At 39.1% G+C, this 22,436-nt stretch overlaps 1 protein-coding gene across 1 annotated transcript in view; it reads left to right on the plus strand.

The window, feature by feature from the left end:
- The first annotated feature begins 996 nt into the window (after nt 1-996).
- LYST (lysosomal trafficking regulator) overlaps nt 997-22,436 on the plus strand; it is a 189,329-nt gene continuing 167,889 nt past the window's right edge. Inside the window, exon 1 of the mRNA XM_025448651.3 lies at nt 997-1,132. The gene's annotated coding sequence lies outside the window, so the exon portion shown is untranslated. The remainder of the gene's footprint in view (nt 1,133-22,436) is intronic.

Genomic DNA, 22,436 nt, shown 5'->3' on the forward strand with positions numbered 1-22,436 from the left:
CAGATGAGAATTGCATTTGGTATACAGCTTTAAGACATACCATCCTGATTTATTTCTATTTCTTGGTTCCTGTGCAACCCCCCCCCCCAAAACAAAAACAAAAAAAACAGGAGTTGTTGATTCTAAAGCAATTGCTGTCAATTTGTAGCCCATCCCCTTATAGTTTGTATTGTTTAGGTAGGACCTGAGCCCCGTTCAAGGTCTTCCCCAGCACCTCTGACACGCCTCGCGAGGACTACCCGAGACTGGGTGGGGAGCAGGGGTGTCCTCTAAAAGGCCAAACTGCTGGCGTCCGCAGTGGATCAGCCACGTGCTGGGCCCGGCGCTCAGCGACGCAGCCAAAACATCTCCGTATTAAAGCTCCGGCGCCCGCCTGCTGGAGGCACAGCTCTTTGAAGGTATGTGCTGTGGACGGTGCGCACTGTATACAACAAATGTGTTTGAAGAGAGCTAAGTTGAAACATAGACATTTGCGCTGAATGATTTCTACGGCGGCTTCGTTTCCGAAAGAAGCGTACCGGTACCTTTGCAAAACTGCTTCTCCCGGCCCGCAGAGGAAGGCTGGCTAGGCTTCCTCGGGGTAACCGGTCCTCCCTCTCCCAACCCCTTCCCATGGTTCTTGTGCTCCCCGTCCTCTGGGCCCACACAAGGAGGACAGGACGCCTGCCGGTCCATGTTGGATGCAGGAAGCGGACGCCGCGCGAGCGCCTGATGCTTTCCAAACGCTGGTCGCTCTGCCCTGGGTCTGACATAACCAGCCTCGCAGGGCACAGACGGGGCGAAGACCGGAGGCAGGTCTGCCCCGAGCCTCCGTCGCGCCGGAGAAACGTCAGGGCCCCCGCCTTGAGGCCGGCCCGCCCCCCTCTCTTCCCCATTGGCTCGGCGGCTCCACGCGTCACGCCTGCGACGCCGACGCTGCCCTGCCTGCGAGGGGCGGGGCTCGGGACGGGGCTCGGGACGCGCGAGGCGGGGCCAGCGCGCACGCGCAGGCGAGCGGGACTGGGTCAGGACCGGGGAAGGGCGGGGGTGGTGTTCCCGGTTTCCTGGGTTACCTGAGGGGGCGGGGGTGGGGAGTTCGCGGCGGCGACGGGGGTGGCAGCTGCAGCGGCGACAACGACTCGGGATTCTCCCGGTGAGTAGAAGCGCGCGGCGGCAGCCACACAGCAGGTAAAAAAGGCGGCCGCCGGGCGCGGATGACGCCGGCCGAGGGCTTGGGGTCCCGGACACCGTCCCCGGCCTGGAGAGAGGGCGGATTGGGGGTGGCGGCCGCCGGCCGGAGCTGGGTGTCGCGGCCCCCGGGCTAAGGGCGCGGGGGGCTCGGCCCCGAGCCGGTCCTCGGGCGTCTCGTCCGGCTCCCGGTCTCCGAGATGTCTCCCCGCGGCGCCGGCAGCGTGTGACAGCGGCCGCGAGGCAGGCGGGAGCTCCCCGCGGCCCCTGGGGACCCTTGCGGCGGCCACCCGCCACCAACTTTATTTCCGCGCGCGCGGGGGCCGCGGGGCCGGGCCGGAGGTGCACGAGGCTGGCGACGCGGTGCTGCTAGCGCGGTCGTATTCATTGTCCTGTGCGGTGGCACTCGCTCCACCCCGGCCGGGCCCAGACTGGCAAGTCGACGCGGGAGCTGGCAGTTTCCGCGCCACCACCCTTGCAGTGGCTCCCGCGCTCCTGTCCCGCGGTGCTCGCCCATCTGTCCTCTCCCCCGCGTGCCTCCGTCTGCTGCTCGTCTCACGTCTGTGACACCCTCTGCGGGGCCAGAGGGGCCTCTGAGATAGCGGCCGTCTGTGCCGGGGCGTCATTAGAGCCTTCCTTGGCTGGGATGCCCCTTAGCCTCCGGGGGGACTACGGTGTTTGAAAAATAACCGGGAGACCTCCCGACACCACAGAGTGGAGGTCAACGGGTTGTTCGAGGTGGAGGGGGTCAGGGAGGAGGCTTTCAGAACCGCTCCCTAGCCTCAATTCTTATCGGGCTAAACAAAACGTTCCCTATGACGGCGCTTGGTACTTGAGGCTTGTTTGAAGCAGATAGAAAATACTAAGGGAGTTGCGTCTTGCCTTGAATACGTTGTTGTTGAGTACGGACCAGTGTTTCCTTGCACGTTGAATGCAGCTCGCGTTTTTCCTAGGGTTTGTTTAACAGATTGATAGGACGAACTGAGTTGGGCTTTTCTTCCTGATGATTCTTGGCCGGTCTGCTGCTGCTTTAAACTTCCACACCCAGAAACCTTATGCTAATAAAGATGTTGACTCTGAGCTTTCATTTTATAGATATAGTTATTAATATGGGGTATTTGTTTTTAAGAGCTTTACGAGTAGTCAGCAACTTTTTTTCTGATATCTCTTTGCTGTCCTCCATGTTGTTACTGCTTAAAGGTTGGAGAAGAGGAGGGATTAGGAGAAAATGAGTTATTATATAATTTAACTGACATGAAAGCAGTTTGTAAATTATAAAATGATGTATGAATTTAGTAGATATTTATTGAGCATGTACTGTGTGCCAAACAGTTTTCTGAACAGATGAATATCCCCTCCTTCACAGAGCTTGCATTCTTGTGGGGGATCTCAGATAATAAAATATGTGCTATGTCATTTAGTGTCAAGGACTATAGAAGAAAAAGCAGGAAGGAGGGAGGATAGGGGGAGAGGGTTGCAATTTTAACTGGAGCTTAGAATTAACTAGAGGTTAGAGCCAGGAAAGACTTCTCAGAGAACATGGCATTTGAGCCCAAGACTAGGAGGAAGTGAGAAGGTAATCCATATCCCTCTCTAGAGGAAGAGTGTTCAAGCAGAGGGAAAGGCACTTACAAGAGCTTTAAGGCAGGAGTGTACTGGGTGTGTTTGAGGACAGCTCAAAGGCTGATTTGGCTGTGGGGGAGTGAGCAAAGTAAGAGTAGTAGAAATGGAGTGAGGTAAGTGGGAATGGTAAGACAGCTTGGGTGAGGCCTTGTAAGCCTTTGTACAGACTTGGTTTAATACTCTGAGTGAGAAGGGGAGTCATCCCTTTGAATAGAGAAGAAATATAACCAGACTTTTAAAAAGGATCATTCTGGTGGCTAGAGTGGAGAATTGACTGGGGCAGAGGGAGGGATTGGGCAGGAGCAGGGGCAGGGGCAGGGGCAGGGTTATCAACTCAGGGACTCTTGCCATAGCTGGGGCTAGAGATGATTATAATTGAGACCAGAGTAAAACTGGTGGAGTGGTTGATTTCTGGATGAATTGGGGGTATACTCAACAGGAGATTTATACCAGAATTTTTGTCGGAGCAAAAATGAAGATGAAGTAGACATATACTGAGATGAGGTTTATGAGATGAGCAATTTGATGGGGAGAGGGTTAGGGGGTGCTGAGAGGACAGTAAAATGAGACATTCAAGTAGAGATTATTAGTAGTAGATTCCAGTGATTTTTGTATTGAAGACATTACATTATTTTGACTTTATCAGGGGCTTAATATTTTCACCCATGAACTGCCAACTTTTTTTTCATACTCATTTTCTTTTTAGTTCTTTTGGACCAGCTTAATCATTGATTTCACCAAGTGCAGTTTTGTTTTTATTTGCTTGCACTCAGAGCATCTGTCTTTTAGTTTCAGTTGTAGAGAAAGCTGTATCACCCAGAATTTCAGAGTATCTTTGCAGTTTGTTCCTGTATTGAACACCTCCAATGATTTATCTTTTCCCAAGTTATGTTTGGATGGCTGGCTTAAGTTCAAGAATTTTTTTTTAAGCTTCAGAAATCTCGTTATCAAATGTGACTTCACTTGGCATTTGTGAAATTACAATGGAAATGACCTGTATTTTTAATACTTTATTAATGATTCAGTAATATAGAGGGATTATCCTAATTCTTTAGTTTCATTAAAAAATGGCTTGAAATAAATGGGCCATCACATGTTAAATGGAGATCTTTTCATCAAATTATGCAGTATGCGGAACAACAGAGTTTGGCCTGTAAAACTTGTATCAAAAATATGTATCAGGACCCTAGAATATAAGGTCTATCCCTTACATTAAGAACCCAGGTTATAAACTAACATTTTTTTAATGGATTTTCAACCTAAATATATTCTGAAAGTATATCTTAAAACTGTCAGATTAATAACTAGTTTTAAACTGATCTTGGAGTCATTGGGAACACTGTATTCTCTTAGATCCTACTTTCTTTTGCTATTGCTTCTCACCAGTATTTGTTCTTGTCTCTCTTAATACTCCTGGCCTTGATTTACAGTAATTGAGAGAGACCTGATACATTTAGAAACTCTGAATGCTTCTCAGGTCTAATGGTTGGGGGAAAATAAAAATCTTATTTAGTAATATGAAAAAGTAGGGATGCCTGGGTGGCTCAGTGGTTGAGCGTCTGCCTTCAGCTCAGGGTGTGATCCCGGAGTTCCGGGATTGAGTCCCACATCGGGCTCCCTGCATGGAGCCTGCTTCTCCCTCTGCCTGTGTCTCTGCCTCTCTCTCTCTCCCTGTGTCTCTCATGAATAAATAAATAAAATCTTTACAAAAAAAAAAAAAAGAAAAAGTAATGCTTAAAATGTGACCATCTTAATTAGCGAAGAAAGGAATTAAACAATTTTCCAGAAGGCTAGTCATTGTTCCATTCAAATGTGATTCCTTGAAATTGAAACTCAAAATGCATGAGGAAATAAGAGAACTGCTAGCCACTTTAAATGAGTGGAAGAAATAGATGAATGATAAGAGAGGGTATTGCACCTACTTAGAAATGTTTATATAACTAGAGCCACTCATCTTTATAAAGTAAAGAGGATAGAAGATTTTTGCCAGAAACCTGAATCACATATTTTAAATTTAAAAACAGAGTGGGGAGGGGGAAAGCTTAGAAACTGTACATTGAATGTCTTGATACTAAGTGATTCCTAGAAAAATTATAGGCCAGATTGCCAAGCAGATGCTTTATAATTTGTGATTAGAAAACAAGGCACTGATTATTAAGACCCAGAATTGCTTTTTTAAGAACACGTCATATTAGCCCCTTGCACACTTTGCCAAATATATGATAATATTAAATAATCTTTTTAAGCACCTTGCATCTTACAGAGTGCATTCCCATTATTTTATTTAACCCTCAGAACATCCCTGTGAAGTAGTGTCAGAGGAAGAGGACTCAACAGTAGGAGCCCTGGGAAGTCATGAAGGGGACAGATGTGGGAGATTTTAGAAAGGACTTACTTAGATACAAAGTTAAAGAAAGGGAAGAATCAAAGTGGGCTTTAAGGATTCTAGATTGTCTGACTGAGTGAATGGTAATGCTGGTAATTGATCATAAATTTGAAAATATAGGTGGAGGAACAGATTTGGAGATGTGAAATTCATCTATTCATATCAGTTTGGTGAAAATAGTTGTTTTCTTTGTCAGAACTGAGTCACATGTAATTAAACTTTTCAAAATATGTAGGTCAGCCTGGAACTCAGAAGAAGAGAAGTCTAAACCAAATGAAAAGTCTTCATTCATTCAGTAAACATATCCTTTCAAATTCTTTTGGTAAGGAAGAGAGGACAGTGGGTAGAAGCTTGAGCAGGGAAATGTGATTGGGGAAGGTTTGTTTTTCCTTAAGGATGAAAGAGTCAAGGAACTTTAGTGGACTGATGGAAAGGGTCCATTGAAGAAGAAAGAAAATTGAAGTCACAAGAGAAAGATGATCAGACATAACCTCAGAGGAACTGGAAGGGTTGGGAACAAGATCACAGGTGAAAGGGTTATTTTGGAGAAGAGCAGTGATGCACCTTCCTGTTTAAAAAAAGAAAAGGAAATAGACAGTGAATACTGATATAATATAGGTACATGTCCAGGATAACATCTCTTGTCTCCGTGGAGCCAGGTTATCTGCTGAAATTGAGAAGGAAGGGCGTGGGTTGGGGTATGTTTCATGGGAAAGGTTACTGTTGTGATTGGAAAAGGGGCTTGACTAGGGAACACTGACCTAATTGCTGAATAATGATAAACACCCTTGAAATCACAAATGAGGAAAGCAGCCAATCAGAATGGTTAAGCAGTACAGAAAGCATATAATTAGACTGAATCTAGATGGTGATCGGAAGTGAGGATATGATGTATAACTTGTGTTGGGGGATGGTATAAAGTCAAGAAACTGAGGGTGATAATGAGGTTGCTAATTGAAGGGCTGAACCAGAGGTATCCTGCTTGATTAATGAAGACAGCTAAGCCAAGATGGAGCTGATAAAAGTACAGAACAAAGAGGGTGAAGAATCTCAGTGAGTAAGCTGTAAGATTAATAGAAGTAAAGAAGTACTAGAGATGGAAAAATAGGCACAAGATGTGAGGTCCTAACTTTAAGATTCTGGAGTTGAAACAGTCATAGCTGACGATAAGGGCCAAAGTATGACCAATGATGGTTGGTAGCCGAAATTAATAGTGCTAATTACAATTGTAATATTAATAAAAACTACCGTTTATCAAATGCTGTATACTAGTCACTATAGTAAATGCTTTTTCTATAGTTATTATACATATTTTTCACAACCACCTACTAAACTATGCTTACCCTCTACAAAGTAGAGGTCATTGAAGAAAAGGAAATCAAAGAGCTCTGAATCCTAGTATGTTGGGATTATTTGTTCTTATAGATAATGAAGCTCCCAAATAATAGATCTTGTATGGAGTGGAAGATAAGAATTATATGACAAAGTTCTCAGTAAATGGAGATGAAAGACTCAAAGTCAGTAGTTGACAACTACAAATATAATATAGCCTTAAAATTGGATAAAAATGGGATAATAATGATGCATAGGCCACCTTAGGAACCAGGTGATAACCAGAATAATGCTGATCTGTCTTCCTGGCCTGGGATCTGGGTGTATATAGTGATTTATTAAGAGGAAGAGATGAAATGAACCTCTTGTGTAAAGGTAGAGGAGATAGGGCTGTTTAGCAATGGAACTAGGTTTCCTAAAGCTAGAGAGTAAAGAATCCAGGGAGGAAGGAAGACTCATCTAGTCGTGTGTGGAAAATCAGAAAGGGTGGGTGGGCAGGTAGGGTGATCATGTAATTTATTGACCAAACAGGTATTATTATGAAAATGGAAAGAATGTCTTTAATAGTTACTCTGGGACAGCATTCATAAATTAGGACTGTCGTAGGCAAATCAAGATGTTTAGTCATATCAGTGACAGGTAACTAGAGGAGCTGTCACCTTGGAAATGGGCTGTGGATGTTGAAAATGAATGAATTGAGCCCTAAACTAGAGGAATATGAATGGAACTTACCCAGGATTATTCTCTCTAGCCCTATAGCATTGCCCTGAAATGTTCTATGTACATTTTGTTCTGTAAGAGTCTGAAGATTTGAAAGAAGTTCTGGATTCATTTCTATATGAAGATTTGGAATCCATTAACATATAAGTGATACTAGAAACCTTAAAAGTGGATGAGATCACAAAAAAAAAAAAAAAAAAAAAAACCCACAAAGAGAATGAGGAGGAGGAGGACAGAATCCAGAGACTCACCAACATGAAGAAGCTGGCAAAGAAGAATACAACTAGGGAGACTGAGAAGGAATGGTTAGAAGGAAAGCCACAAGAGATTTAGTATCCACAAATCTAGAAAGAAGAGAGAGATTCAAGAAATTAATCTCTCATGTGCCTTATGTTCCTCTGAGAGGTCAAATAAGATAAGGACTGGAATGTGTCCATTGGCAATTAGAGGGTTGTTAATCTTGGCCTGACTAGTTTTGGTAGAGAAGTGTGGGCAAAAGTCAGTCTGCAGTACACAGAGAGGTAAGGTGGAGACAGGAAGACTACTTTAAGTGAAGACTACGTTTGAGTAATCTTGAAAGAGGAAGGTGTTAACAGGATCTATATATCCTGTGTATAAATATATATATATATATATCCTGTATATGTGTGTGTGTGTTTGTGTGTGTATGTGTGTGTGTGTGTATATACATACATATATGTATATATATTTCATTCATTCATTCATTCATTTAAGGAAGGCAGTGAAGAAGCCAATGGAGACAAAGGGTTAAAAACTAGGAGGGAGCTGGATTTCTAACCAATGCCTTCTGGTAATGTCTAGTTAGTAATTTTGTTGTAATGGAAAGAGTGAAAGTAAGAGGAAGATACATTTTAAATTAAGTAAGACAAACTTTGTAATAACTACAACTCATCAGAAGCTGAAATAGGTAGAAAATGTTTATTGAAGAGAGAGAATTCCTAATCTGGTGAAATACTGAAAAGTGACATTTAGGTTATAGAATAACTCTAGGATTCTATTTTTTTCTCTACATTTTTTGAGGGAAGGAGGAATGTGCATATAAGGTTTATTAGTTCAGGATTCCTGATCCCATAACATTGATGCTTTTTAAATAACTTGTGTTAGTTTTTATCAAGTAGCTTTGACCAAAGTTTCTTTCTCTATATGCAACATTAACACATCTCAGGAACACTGCCAGCACATTTTAAAGCTTGAAAACTAAGAAGAGATAAAATCCATTTTCTCATTCTTCACATGGGGAATCAAAATCAAAGATCTAGGGATGCTTGATGTACAGATTGAGGCACAGAGCCTCAGTGAGACTCATTCTAGAATTGTATTTCCTACAACCGCTAGATTTTTATTCCAGCTACTTTCTTGTTGCTGAGACATCTTCTCTTTTTGTTCTTTGACTCTGACAGGTTGTAGAAGACAATCTTTTTAAATAAGTAAAATAGAGGTCCTAACGTATGGATTTATTGTGGTAGATGAACAAAACACTCTTAAGATTTTACTTGAAAATTGTAAAATGTTATAAATTATTTTTATTATTAGTGTAAATGAAGGGCTTGGAAAAATTGAACTTTCTTTTAAGGTGTCTCTTTTGCAAAGTCTCTTTTAAGAAATCTCTTCTCCCTGGCACCTGGGCACCTCAGTCATTTGAGCATCTGACTCTTGGTTTCTACTCAGGTCTTGATCTCAGAGTCCTGGGATTGCCCCTCCCCAGCCCCCACCCCCTGTAGGCCCTGAGCTGGCTTGTGTGCTCTCTCTCGCTCCCTCTCCTAAATGGGTAAAATCTTTATTTTTTTATTTTTAAAGATTTCATTTATTTATTCATGAGAGACACACACAGAGAGAGAGAGAGAGAGAGAGGTAGAGACATAGGCAGAGGGAGAAACAGGCTCCATGCAGGGAGTCTGATATGTAACTTGATCCCGGGATTCCGGGGTCACACCCTGAACTGAAGGCCAAAACTCAACTGCTGAGCCACCTAGGCATCCCTTGGGTAAAATATTTAAAAAAATTTTTTTTAATTAAAAATAAAAATAAAAATAATAAAAATAAAAATAAAAAAGAAGTCTCTCTTAAAAAACCGAAAAGAATATAGGCTTCCAGGCCAGAGAAATGTGGTTTTTAGGAACAGCTTATCTAACTTACTAGCAATCATTTTTTTTTAAAGATTTTATTTATTTACTCATGAGAGACACAGAGAAAGAGAGGCAAAGACACAGGGAGAGAGAGAAGCAGGCTCCATGTAGGGAGCCCGATGTGGGACTCAATCCCAGGTCTCCAGGATCACACCCTGGGCTGAAGGCAGCACTAAACTGCTGAGCCACCCGGGCTGCCCACTAGCAATCATTCTTGACTATCTCTGGATATTTCAACTGTCTAAAATCATAACAGTAATATTTCTCTTATATGGTACTTGTAAATATTAAGTTATATATAATTATATTTGATATATTATTTAAATATATATTATATGTCACGTTTTTGGACAATGCTTGAAGCCTAGTATACATTTGGTGAGAAATACTAATTTTCCTAACTCTTTTGAGGTTTTTATTTCTTTGACATATTATTTCTTATTTCTTATTTATTTATTTATTTCTGAAACAGAATTAACATAGTGTTATATTAGTTTCAGGTGTATGATATTATGATTAACAATTGAATATGCTACTCAGTGCTCATCAAGGGTATTTTTTAATAGAATTTAAAAAAAAATTTTTTTTATTTATGATAGTCACAGAGAGAGAGAGAGGGGGGGGAGAGAGAGAGAGAGAGAGAGAGGCAGAGACACAAGCAGAGGGAGAAGCAGGGTCCACGCACCGGGAGCCCGACGTGGGATTCGATCCTGGGTCTCCAGGATCACGCCCTGGGCCAAAGGCAGGCGCTAAACCGCTGCGCCACCCAGGGATCCCTCATCAAGGGTATTTTTAAGTCCCTTTATCTATTTCATCCATTCCTCTACCTACCTCCCCTCTGGCAACCACCAGTTTGTTCTCTGTATTTTAGAGTCTGGGGTTTTTGTTTGTTTCTCTTTCTTTCTTTGTTCATTTATTTTGTTTCTTAAATCCCACATATGAGTGAAATCATAACATATTTCTCTTTCTTTTACTGACATATTTCACTTAGCGTTATACTCTCTAGCTCCATCCTTGTTGTTGCAAGTGACAAGATTTCATTCTTTTTGATGGCTGAGTAATATTCCATTGTATATACACCCCACATCTTCTTTATGCATTCATCCATTGATGGATTCTAGGGTTGTTTCCACATCTTAGCTATTGTACATAATGCTGCAATAACAGAAGTGCTTATATCTTTTTGATTAGTGTTTTTACTTTCTTTGGGTAAAGGGGTCTCATGGTAATTTTATTTTTAAATTTTTATTTTTTATTATTTTTTTTATTTTAAAATTTTTGAGGAACCTCCATATTGTTTTCCCTAGTTGCTGCACCAATTTGCATTCCCACCAACAATGCACCAGGGTTCCTTTCTTGTTCCTTTCTTTCTACATCCTCACCAACACTTGTCATTTCTTACCTTTTTTATTCTAGCCATTCTACCAGGTATAAGGTGATATCTTATTGTGGTTTTGATTTGCATTTTTCTATGATTAACAATGTTGAGCATCTTTTCATGTGTCTGATGTCTGTTTGTATATCTTCTTTGGAAAAATGTGTATTCAAGTCCTCTGGCCATTTATTAATCATAATTTGTTTTTTGGTATTGGCTTATATAAATTCTTTATATATTTTGGATATTAACCTCTTATCAGATATATCATTTGCAAATATCTTCTGCCATTTGGCAGTTGCCTTTTCATTTTGTTAATGGTTTCCTTTGCTGGGGAGAAGCTTTATATTTTGACATAATCACAATAGTTTAATTTTGCTTTTGCTTTTTCTTGCCTTAAGAGATATAGCTAGGAAAATGTTTCAATGGCTGTTATTAGAGACATTACTCTCTGAGCTCTCTTCTAAGATTTTTATGGTTTCAAGTCTCATGTTTAGGTCTTCAATCCATTTGAGTTTATTTCTGTGTATAGTATAAGAAAGTGGTCCAGTACAGCCTGTTTCCCAGTGTATATTCTTGCCTCTTTTGTCACAGAGTAAATGGTCATATAAGCGTGGGTTTATTTCTGGGCTCTCTATTCTGTTCTGTTGATATGTTTCTGTTTTTGTGCCAGTACCATATTGTTTTGATTACCTCAGGTTTTTAGTATATATTGAAATCTGAGATTGTGACAGCTCTAGCTTTGTTCTTCTTTTTCATGATTGCTTTGCCCAACAGTAATTCATGTATCCCTGTGTGTGTGTGCGTGTGTGTGTGTAAAATGAAGTATTACTCAACCATAAAAAAAAAAGAATGAAATCTTGCTATTTGCAACAACATGGATGGAGCTAGAAAGCATTATGCCAAGTGAATTAAGTCAGTCAGGAAAAGGCAAATACCATATGATTTCACTCATATGTAGAATTTAAGAAACAAACGAGCAGAGGGAAAAAAAGAGAAAAGAGACAAACCACGAAACAGATTCTTAACTATAGAGAACAAACTGATGGTCACCAGAGGGAAGGTGGGCAGGGGTTGAGTAAAATAGGTGATGGGGATTGAGGAGGGCACTTGTCATAATGAGTACTGGGTGATGTATGGAAGTACTGAATCATTATGTTGTACACCTGAAACTAATATAAGACTGTATGTTAACTATAGAATTAAAAAATTTTTAAATACTAAAAAAAAAAAAAAAGATTGCTTTGGCTATTCAGGATCTTTAATGGTTCCATATAAATTTTAGTATTATTTGTCAATAGTTTTGTGAAAAATGTTATTTTTTCTCTACTTTTAAGCCTGGTTTTTGGCATGTTTAACCATGTCCCACCCCCACGATTGTTGATGGGATGGATTTGCTAGTTTTTTTAGGAATTTGTTCTTGTGCTTAACTGTTTCAAAGTTAAATGTGTCTTTGCTTATTGGAAATATATTTTCATTATTAAGTATTTAAATTTTTTGTTGTAGCATTTGTTTTTTGGCCAAATGTGTTTTTAGCAATTTATTTAGCATAAGTGAAATCAATTCTATATGTTCATTTGAGTATTATGAACGTTAAAAAATGTTTTTAAATTTTTTTATTGGTTCAACATCATTTATTATGTCAGCAGAGCTTTGGCATAGGAATGTAGATTGTTGTTTTAAAATCTCGTCCATATTTTATATACACAAATGCACATATGCATACATATAGCTCAAATGTGTCACATATTCACAAAATAATGAGGTTTAAAAATGAATTTTGAAAATGAAATTGTATTTTCTTACATTTGAGTATTATGAACTTTTAAAGAACAATAATAGGATATTAATTTTTTTCCTTTCTCATCAGTCTTTAAGATTGCTCTGATAAAAATGTGATTTGCTACAATAGAATTCTTGTTAGCTCTGTAGTTCACTTGTCTGAGCTCCTTGGATGGAAGAATAATAATCATAATTGCATATATATTATTCCAACAGAGTAATTATTATACTGAGTTTGGATGAGTATGAAATTAAAACAATGATAAGAATGATTTCCTCTTTTATTATATTAATATGGCTTATTTGAAAAGGCAACAAAACATTTATCAGTTCATAAAATGCATTCATTGTTACTGCTTCTGGGTATTGATTCATTGAAGTGCATAGTTCAGTGTATCCTGGCCAATGGCAAAAGGAGGTTTTACTGGTGTAACTTGTAGAACAGCTGCTTATACCTATCAACTTGCTCTTATGCTACTTTTTAATATTTGCTTGTCTAGACTTTATTAGATCTTTAATGCATTATAGCTCAGAGTTGATTAAAGATTAAAACCCTTTACTGTTTTCTGGATTTCCTCTTTGGTAATGTTTCCAAAGATGGTAATGCTGGTTACTGTTCTTGTGATTTTTTTCTGTTAGCCTTATTTCAGTATTTTGGAGAATATTTCTGGAGTCATGTATTCCATACAGCTGAAACATATTTATTTTCTCTACACTTGACTTCTAAAAATACAGAATCCCGGTAAGGTAGTTTTGACAAAACTTGATTATGCATAATTTAAGGAAACATTTAGAATGTATAATTTTTTACAAGGTTTTACTTATTTATTTTAGAGAGAGAGAGTAGAGGAGGGGGCAGAGGGAGAGGGAGAAAATCTCAAGCAGACCCTGCACTGAGTGGAGCCTGGCAGGGCTTGATCTCAGTACCCTGATATCATGACTTGAGCCGAAACCAAGAGTTGGGTGCCTAACTGACTGAGCAACCCAGGTGCCCCTAGAATGTGTAATTTTAATCTTAGTTGAACTTTGATGTTTACTGTTACTATATTACTATTTGCTGAATGCTGCACTATCATGAAAGTTCACAGCCTAAAAGATATTTAGAGATCTAGTTTTGTTTTTGTTTTAATGTGTTTAAGAAGAATGGGACACAGAAAGGTTAAGCATTTTGCCTGAGATCCTAAGAAGTGTCTGAGGCAAAATAAAAAACCAAAAGTCTCGACTTTTAGTGTAGTATTCTTTCTACTATGCCACTAACCTATTGAACATTTTAATACATTTTAAGAAACTAATCTCATAGCCAAAACCTTATACACTATGGAAAGTGATGATGGCTGGTTTCCAGTATGTAATTAATTTATACCTTTAGCCCTTTGTCTTTACATGTGTCTAAGTTTATACCTTGGTGGTAGAAACTAAATTGTGATGATACTCAATGAAGTAGAAAAAAAAAGTGTAGGTTGAATCTGAAATGCATTTGCTTAATATATATTACTTTTCTGTTTTTGTTCTCTATCGCTCTCATTCCCTATTCCCTTGTCTCCTACTATCTATCCATCTTCATGGATGGTTAAAGAGCAGTAGATTAAGCAGCTAGATCTGAATTTGATCTCACTGTTAATTTTTCTTGATGTAAAATGTTTTATAGCAAAAAAAATTTTTTATAGCAGTAAACACATTTGTCTGTACTTGACTGCCTCAACTAAATGATTTTTAGAAGGGAAGCTAATTTTCACTGTGCCTATAATTTTCTAGCTAATTTTCACTGTGTCTTCTTATTCTATGAAGGAATAAGAGGAAACTCTTGCTATATACACTTATGTGGTGTCTTTAAAGCTTGTTCATATCTGTTCAGTATTTCTGAAACTTATTTTGCAGAATCTTTTACCTTATACAGAATATTTATTAAAAACTACTGATCATTATGGTGTTGCTATATAAATTATTTTTATTTTTTTCATTTCACATGGAGGATAAGACACCAAGCTGTGTTTTTAGTGTCTCTTTAGGAGGTATAGAAAACCATTATTTATAGAATTGATTTTAAAGAACTTCTAAACTGTATATTCTGATTATAATCTCTTTTTTAAAAAAAGATTTTATTTACTTAAGAGAGAGAGAGAGAGAGAGACAGAGTGATAGAGAGCACAAGTAGGGAGGAGAGGAGAAGCCGACTCCCCGCTGAGCAGGGAGCCATCCACAAGTGGGGCTTCTGGGATCATGACCTGAGCCAAAGGCAGATGCTTTTATAGTCCTTATAGGAAGAATAAACATCCAAGATTTTATTGCTTAAGTTTTTTGTTTTTAATCTAAAATTTTTTGGTGAAGTTTTTATGTATTTCTGTAGTGTTTTCCTTAGCACCTTAAATGCTTGCTAAGGAACAGAAAAAGGCTTTTGTAAATGTGGCTATTTATTTCTCAGAGGTTTAGCTGCAGGAAGATTTCCTGCAGGAATTTGAATATTAGAGTGTTTTCTATCAAAGTTAGCATTAAGTGGATTGGTGTTGATTTTTTGAGCTCTTACTTTTGTGGCACTGTGTTAGGCAAAACAGTTTTGTTTTGTTTTGTTTTAATAAAGGAGACCCAATTCTGCCTTGCCACACGTGGCTGGGCCAGCTTTGTCAAATGAGGAGCCATGATGACTTCTCTGTAGGCCAGTCACAGGTGTCCAGGCAGGCAAGATGGAGAGTGGTAACCAAGATGTGAGCTTAGGGAAGGGAAGGGAAGCAGGTGGTATTGTTTGTCAATCCTCGAAATATGGAAAAAACAGTATGTTCACTTTTCTGGGGCCACTGCTTTCTTAGATTTCCACCCTTTGCCCCCAAACCACTGCCCTCTTTATTGTATTATTTTCTTTATAGCCCATACAATTCTACATAAATTGAAAATATTTCATTCAGCACATTTTTGTACTTTAACTTAGCCTAAAGGCATAATACCAAATAAAAGTAAGAACAGTTCAATTGTTCCCCATCCCCCATGTTTACTGGTTAAGGATTATTATAGCCCTACATTTTTAATATGGAACATCTACATCAGAGCCAACTTCTACCCCTCTTTTGTTGTAATTCCAGTTAGAACTGAAGGTATTACTTCTTGTTAAAATGTAAATACTTCTTTCTAGGAGGAGCAGAGTTTTTTGTTTTCTGTTTTGTCTTTGTTTGCTTACTTCTTGATATAAATGAGAAATGTGGAAACACATAGAGAAAGATAACATGAAGCTATAGAATACCCTGAGAAGTTTGGGGTGGAGGGATATTTGCCTGGAGGAGTGAAACAGCATAGGACAGAGAGGCAGGATTACTAAGTTGCACTTAGTGCAACAAGCGAAAGTTTGTAGAGAGGTTTTTTTTTTTTTTTTAATTTTTATTTATTTATTCATGAGAGACACAGAGAGAGGCAGAGACATAGGCAGAGGGAGAAGCAGGCTCAATGTGGGACTCAATCCCAGGACCCAAGGATCACACCCTGAGCCAAAGGCAGACTCTTAACTGCTGAACCACCCAGGCGTCCCTATAGAGGTTTTTTTTTTTTTTTTTTTTAATTTTTATTTATTTATGATAGTCACAGAGAGAGAGAGAGAGAGAGAGAGAGAGGCAGAGACACAGGCAGAGGGAGAAGCAGGCTCCATGCACCGGGAGCCTGACGTGGGATTCGATCCCGGGTCTCCAGGATCGCATCGCGTCCTGGGCCAAAGGCAGGTGCCAAACCGCTGCGCCACCCAGGGATCCCCCTATAGAGGTTTTTGAAGCTTGTTTCCAGGTGAACACATTGCAATCTAGTAGACTTCAGTAAAGGTTCTGGGTAACATTTAGAGATAGTATTTAGTGTTAAGGAAACTTCTTTGTCCATTGTCTAATTTTTAATTGACCTAACAGAAGAAAGGCTGTGTCTTCTAAACTTGGCTATTTTAGTTCTAGTTAATTAGCTCTAAAAATATCCTGTAACTCCTAAGACAACTGTTGTGGGACCTAACCATGGGACCATGGACCTGTGGGCTTCAGTTTTTGTCACCTGTAGAATGTAGGGTTGGAGAGTATGATGTCTAAAGTTTCTGCCATTGTGAGAATGTATGATTCTAACATTGATACCTTTATTTATGTTACTCATGAAGTGGCATAGTGTTATCATTGTTTTTCTCTAAGGGTTTTTAATTTTTAGTGATGTGTTGCAAAGAATATATGAGATCTTTGGGAAAGTTCATTAATCAGTCTATATTCCATATATACTGAACTCTGGAGAAGATGGGATTTAGCATAATAAGTAGTCCATAATGACCAACCCTTATTTTCAAGAAGGCTGCTTTAAATCACCACAGGTTCTGATTCAAAAGAATTCATTGAATATTTATTATTCTGTGTAGTATTGTGTTTGATCCTCACAATAATCCTGCAGTTGATAGTGGTCTCCTCTTTTTTGGTACATAATACATTTCTAAAACATATTTTTCCAGTGGTAATTTCTCTAATATTATTTTAATTAAGAAATTTAGATGTAAGTACCCTAATATTATTTTTTAAATGAATTTATCAGGATTTTGGACACTTGGTGAAAGTTAGGAAATGAGCCCTTCAGATAACTATCATTTTATGAAGAAAATGTATGATTTCTAATTAGGCTATAAGAGTAAATAGTTCATTATTATTAACTTTCTCATTGTCTTTCCTCTTCTCCTTTTCTTTAGAAGTCACAAGACAGGGAAAAGACAAAATATACAGGTACTCCCTACTTTTATTTTCAGAGCTTCCTTGGAAACTATGTAGTCATAAAGCCAAACATTGACATTTCCATACTGCTCTGGGGGAAGGTTGTAATGATCTCTTTCTTCCTCCAGATGGCACTCTCTGCTGTCACCTAGTGCTGAGCACTTCAAAGGAACTATATTTATCAAGAATGTTTACTAATGTTATATAATCTTTGAAGATCCACATAGTAACTCTGTGGGATAGATGTTTCATGGAAAAGGAAGCCAGACATCACATAGCTTTGTGTGGCGGCTAGTAATTGCTACATTCGCACTCTTCTGCCTTTATTTTCACCACTGTCACAATGCTGCCTGTTTGACTATTCACAACAGATTCAAAACTTAGAAAAAGAGAATGAATAAATATATTAGTGAATATTTATTGAAATATTTATTGAATAAGTAATAAATTTTGGTTGAATTTATGAATGAATGAGTGAGTGACTTGATAGTTCTTGGGGAGGAAACCTGGTGACATAGGGAGTCCCTCCCTTTTTTATTTTAAGATTTTATTTATTTAAGAGAGAGAGAGAGAGAGCATAAGCAGGGGGAGGGGAAGACAGAGAGGGAGAAGCAGGCTTCCTACTGAGCAGGGAGCCTGATGCCTGAAGCTTTATCTTAGGACCCTGGGATCATGACCTGAGCCAAAGGCAGAAGCTTAACCTACTGAGCCACCCAGGCAACCCCGTAGGGAGCCCTCTTTGTTGTGTTGTTGAGCTTGAGATTTTATTTTCAATGGTCAATGTAATGTTATTGGTAGCACTGATTAAGACACAGAAATGACAAGGTATTTAAAAATGCCTAAAACTGGAAAATATATGAAGGGATGACTTGGCATAGGGGGAGAGTGTAGTAGTTTTATACTGTGTGTATAAAATAACTATGTCAAAATCCACAAGACTAAGGGTGATAGCTTAATTGTGTGCTCCTTTGGATAATAGGTTGTGGCAATTAATCACAGAATCAGAATAGAGCTAAGATACATAGTCAACTATCCAAATGTCTGTGGGGAGTCTTACTCAGTAAAAGCAGTGCTGCTATTGACTAATTTTATTGACCATTTCATTTTACAAAGGTTAAGGAAATAAGGAGGGGAGCTGATAACTCTGAGACTAAATTTGACTATGAGGGCTTAATTAGACAAGTGAACATAATGGGAATCCTGAGAGAAAACCATATCATTCATTTAACAAATTCAAAAAATAGTTGTGCCACATCCTCTTTCAGAAGAAATCTAAAAATTCTAATATCCTTCATTTCCTCATGGTTTTTTCTTTTTAATATTCCCTCATTTTTATTCTTCAGTCTCAGAGAGATTGATTGCCTGCCTGTATTTCAACTTGTATATCAACATCTGCCTAGCCTATTTCTCTTTCCTAGCCAATTTGTATCCTAGTTTTGACCATATGGATTGTTCTCTCACTTGTACCTTAATTCTCTTTCACTTAAACTTCTTCCTCCCACCAAAACTCCCATTTTTACATCAGTGATACAATCTGCCTTATCTACTAGATCCAAGCAGCTGAGCCCTGCTGGAGAATCTCAAACATCTGAGAAGAGTTATACTATCTGAAATTCATGGCTTTCAACCTCTGCTGAGCTCTCAGGCCACCAGGGGGTCCTTTTATTTATCCTTGGTCACTACTCTCTCCATCATTTTCCTGCTTCTCATTTTGCATTTTTTTTAAATTTTTTTTTATTTTTTTTTTCATTTTGCATTTTGATACCAAATGTATCATAATTCTGTCAGGGGCTTGACTTGAGCTTCTCTTTGTGTCTGTATGCTTTTCTTCTCCCCTTTTCTCTCTTCCTTTGTATTTTCAGCTTTTACTGAAATATCACATCCTTCATGAAGCTTCCCTGACCACTCAGGTTGGATTCAGTGTCCCTTATCAGTACACAACACCTGTGTATTGGTTTGCTTTTGCCACCATAATGGAACCTTCTTGAGGCAGAGACTAAAATTATTTTCACATTTTGTATTCTTAGTTCCTAAAACAGAGTGAGTGTTTTAGTAAATGGTAGTTAAATGAATAAATAAGAAACAGGAAGAGGAATGTGGAGGAAACCTGGAATATAGAGAATTAGAAAGACAGAGTTCCTAAATCTTAAAATAAGGGTAGATAGGATGCCATGCATATAGTCTCCAGAAGGGAAAGTGCAGATAAGATGGCCATAGGTAGAGTTTTATTGAACAGTTGGAAATAGTATGTGAAGAAAAGAGTGAGGCAATGTGTCCAGTTGAACTCATATTTTAAAATAATATGTGCAGAAGAAGGAAAGAAGGACATGGAACAAAAATATATAGATGTACATACAGATATCTCATATAAAAGAGGAATACACCCAAAGAGAATAATGAGCCAAGGTTTTGAAAAAGGTTAAGGCTGACCGTTTACAACTTATATAGAGAGATGAAAACAGCAAGCAAATAATAGATTTTTGTTTTTAACAAACTGGACCCCAGATGGTAGCCACACTTGTGGTGAGTATGGCTTAGTATAGAGAAGTTGAATCACTATGTTTTACATCTGAAACTAATGTAACATTGTGTGTCAACTATACTCAAATTTAAAAATTAAAAAAAAAAACCTGACCCTATAATTGGATACAGAGTAAATGAAACTTCCCAGCTTCTGTATTGTTTCCAACTTCTCTGACATGAAGAATGATCTCCACACAAATTAATAAAGCTACATGTAAGAATAATAATAGAAAATTTAAGCCCACGCACAATTAGAGAGGAAATTGTACCAGAACCTCTGGCTGCTCTAAATGTGTTCACACCTCAGGTTCAGATTCTGTGAAAATGTGTTAATGTCGTTGATGAGGTGGTAATCTTTGAGCAACTCTGGGGAATTTGAACGCTACCGGAAGACGTGGAGAACTAAAGTTCCAAAAAATTATAAAAGAACAACATAGATCCCATAGACTTTAGTGAGCTTGATGTTACTTCCACAAAAGATTCTAGAGATCGATTTAAAAGATTCTCAAATATTTACAGAAGGGAAAGATGAGCAGTAAGAGTTACAAGAGTTTTGTTTTGTTTTATTTTTTCATTTTTATTTTTTTTAATAAATTAATTTTTTATTGGTGCTCAATTTACTAACATACAGAATAACACCAGTGCTCATCCCGTCAAGTGTCCCCCTCAGTGCCCGTCACCCACTCACCCCCACCCTCTCCCCTTCCACCAGTTACAAGAGTTTTGTAAAAATAATTCATTCCAGATAACCCAGTTTCCACCTTTGGCGGGGACACTGCATGCACAGATGGGGAGAATGCTGTGTCTCTAATATATCTAGACATCTATTTGACATCATCCATTCTGTCATTCCATGCTTACGGACATGTTGGGAATTGGACTGTAGTACAGGTCCAGGGATTGAACAGCTGAAACTCAATCTCAATTACTAATGGCAGCCTCCTGGGAAGTCTCTTCCAGGTAGCTGTTTTTGACCCTGTTCCACTCATCAGTTAACACCGCCTCCTACTCCTTACTCTCCCCCTGGCAACCTTGCATTTATTTCACCAAGAAAAGAGATGCACCCAAATCTTGGTCCAAATCTTGGTCCATCTACAGCCAGATATACTGACCTTCCTGTGTGTGTGCTTATGTGTTCTGTCATCCTTTCTGTTCCATTACATGAACTGTGAGTGTTCCTAGTACTCGTGCATTACATCCTCTTCCTACTGCCTGCTCACTGCTCCTGCAGTTACCTCCTCTCGTTCTAGTTTTTCATCTATTTTCCTTTCTCCATTGGAGAAAGATGTTATATAAACATGCTATAATAGTAGCTTACAAATATGCTATAACATCACTTATAAAAAGAAAAAGAAAAAGAAAAAACGCACCACCTCCCCCATCCCATGTTCTCTTCAGCTACCCCCACCTCCTTGCCACCCTTTATGGCAGAACAACTTCCCAAAAGAGTTGTCTTAAGCTCCTTGCCTCCGCTTCCTCATCCCCTTTGCCACTCCACTGAGACTACTCTTTGACAATGTTGTCAGTAACTTCCCTGTTGCTAAATCCAGTGGTGGGTTCCCAGTCTTTATCTTACTCAACCTTTCTGCCATATTTGACACAGTTGGTCAGTCTTAACTGTTTCAAGATTTTTTTACCGGGCTTTTGGGAGGCACCAATTTTCTGATTTTTCTCCTGCCTACTTGCTGCTCCTTCTCTGTCTCCTGTACTGGATCTTCCCCCTCCCTCTTACTCAGGATGGCTAACCCCAGGGCTCAGTCCTAGAGTCTCTTCTCAGCTTCATTTGCATGCATTCTATAGGTTTCCACTGATCAGTACAGTAGCCACTAGCCACAGCCCTGTCATTGTAGAAAGTTCTGTTGGACAGTACTGCTCTGGGTTATTTCATCCACCTAGTCCTGTTAAAATACATCTAGATACTGATAACTCTCAAATTGATTCACCAGTTCCAGCCTCCCCGCCTGAACTCCAGTTTGGCTCATCCAGGTATTTACTGCATGTCCTTTGCTTGGTTTCCACACTACCTGTCAAAGTTACCATAGCTAACATTGAACTTGATTTTCCCTCTCATCCTGCTCCCTCTGTCAGTCTTGTCTGTCACTAAACAGCACTGCTCTTCACACAGGCTTAAAAAACCTTATGGATTCTCTGGGGTGGGAGGCCATTCTTAGGGAGAAACAGTTCCGGTGGGGGACACTTCTATTTAATCTTTCCACATCTTACTTCAGAACCTGGCCAGTGTGAATGAGTGTCTTTTCTCACTCTGTAATACTCTTTAACTTCTTTTGCACTCAATATCATAAACTAATCTCAAAGCCTTGGAACACTTTTCCCAGATGCTCATGTGACCCATTTTCATACTTCATTCAGGTTTCTGCTCAGATACCTCCTCTTTAGAATCCTTGTCACCCTATCTGAAGTAGCATTCCTGTCACTCTGTATCCTTATTCTGTTTTATTTTTTATAGCATGTAGCACTGCCTGACATTACAATATGTTTGTTTTTCATCTGTCTCTACCTCACTGGAATCCATAAGGGTAGGGATTTTGTTTTTGCTCTATTCCCAGTGCCAAAAATAGTAGCCGGTAGCTAGATAATAGATAGTAGCTAGATAATAAATATTCAATAAATGTTTTTTGAATTAAATGCCATATTAATGAAATTTCTGATGAAAT

Source organism: Canis lupus, chromosome 4 (genome assembly GCF_003254725.2).
Source record: "Canis lupus dingo isolate Sandy chromosome 4, ASM325472v2, whole genome shotgun sequence".
In the NCBI taxonomy this organism is placed as follows: Eukaryota; Metazoa; Chordata; class Mammalia; order Carnivora; family Canidae; genus Canis; species Canis lupus.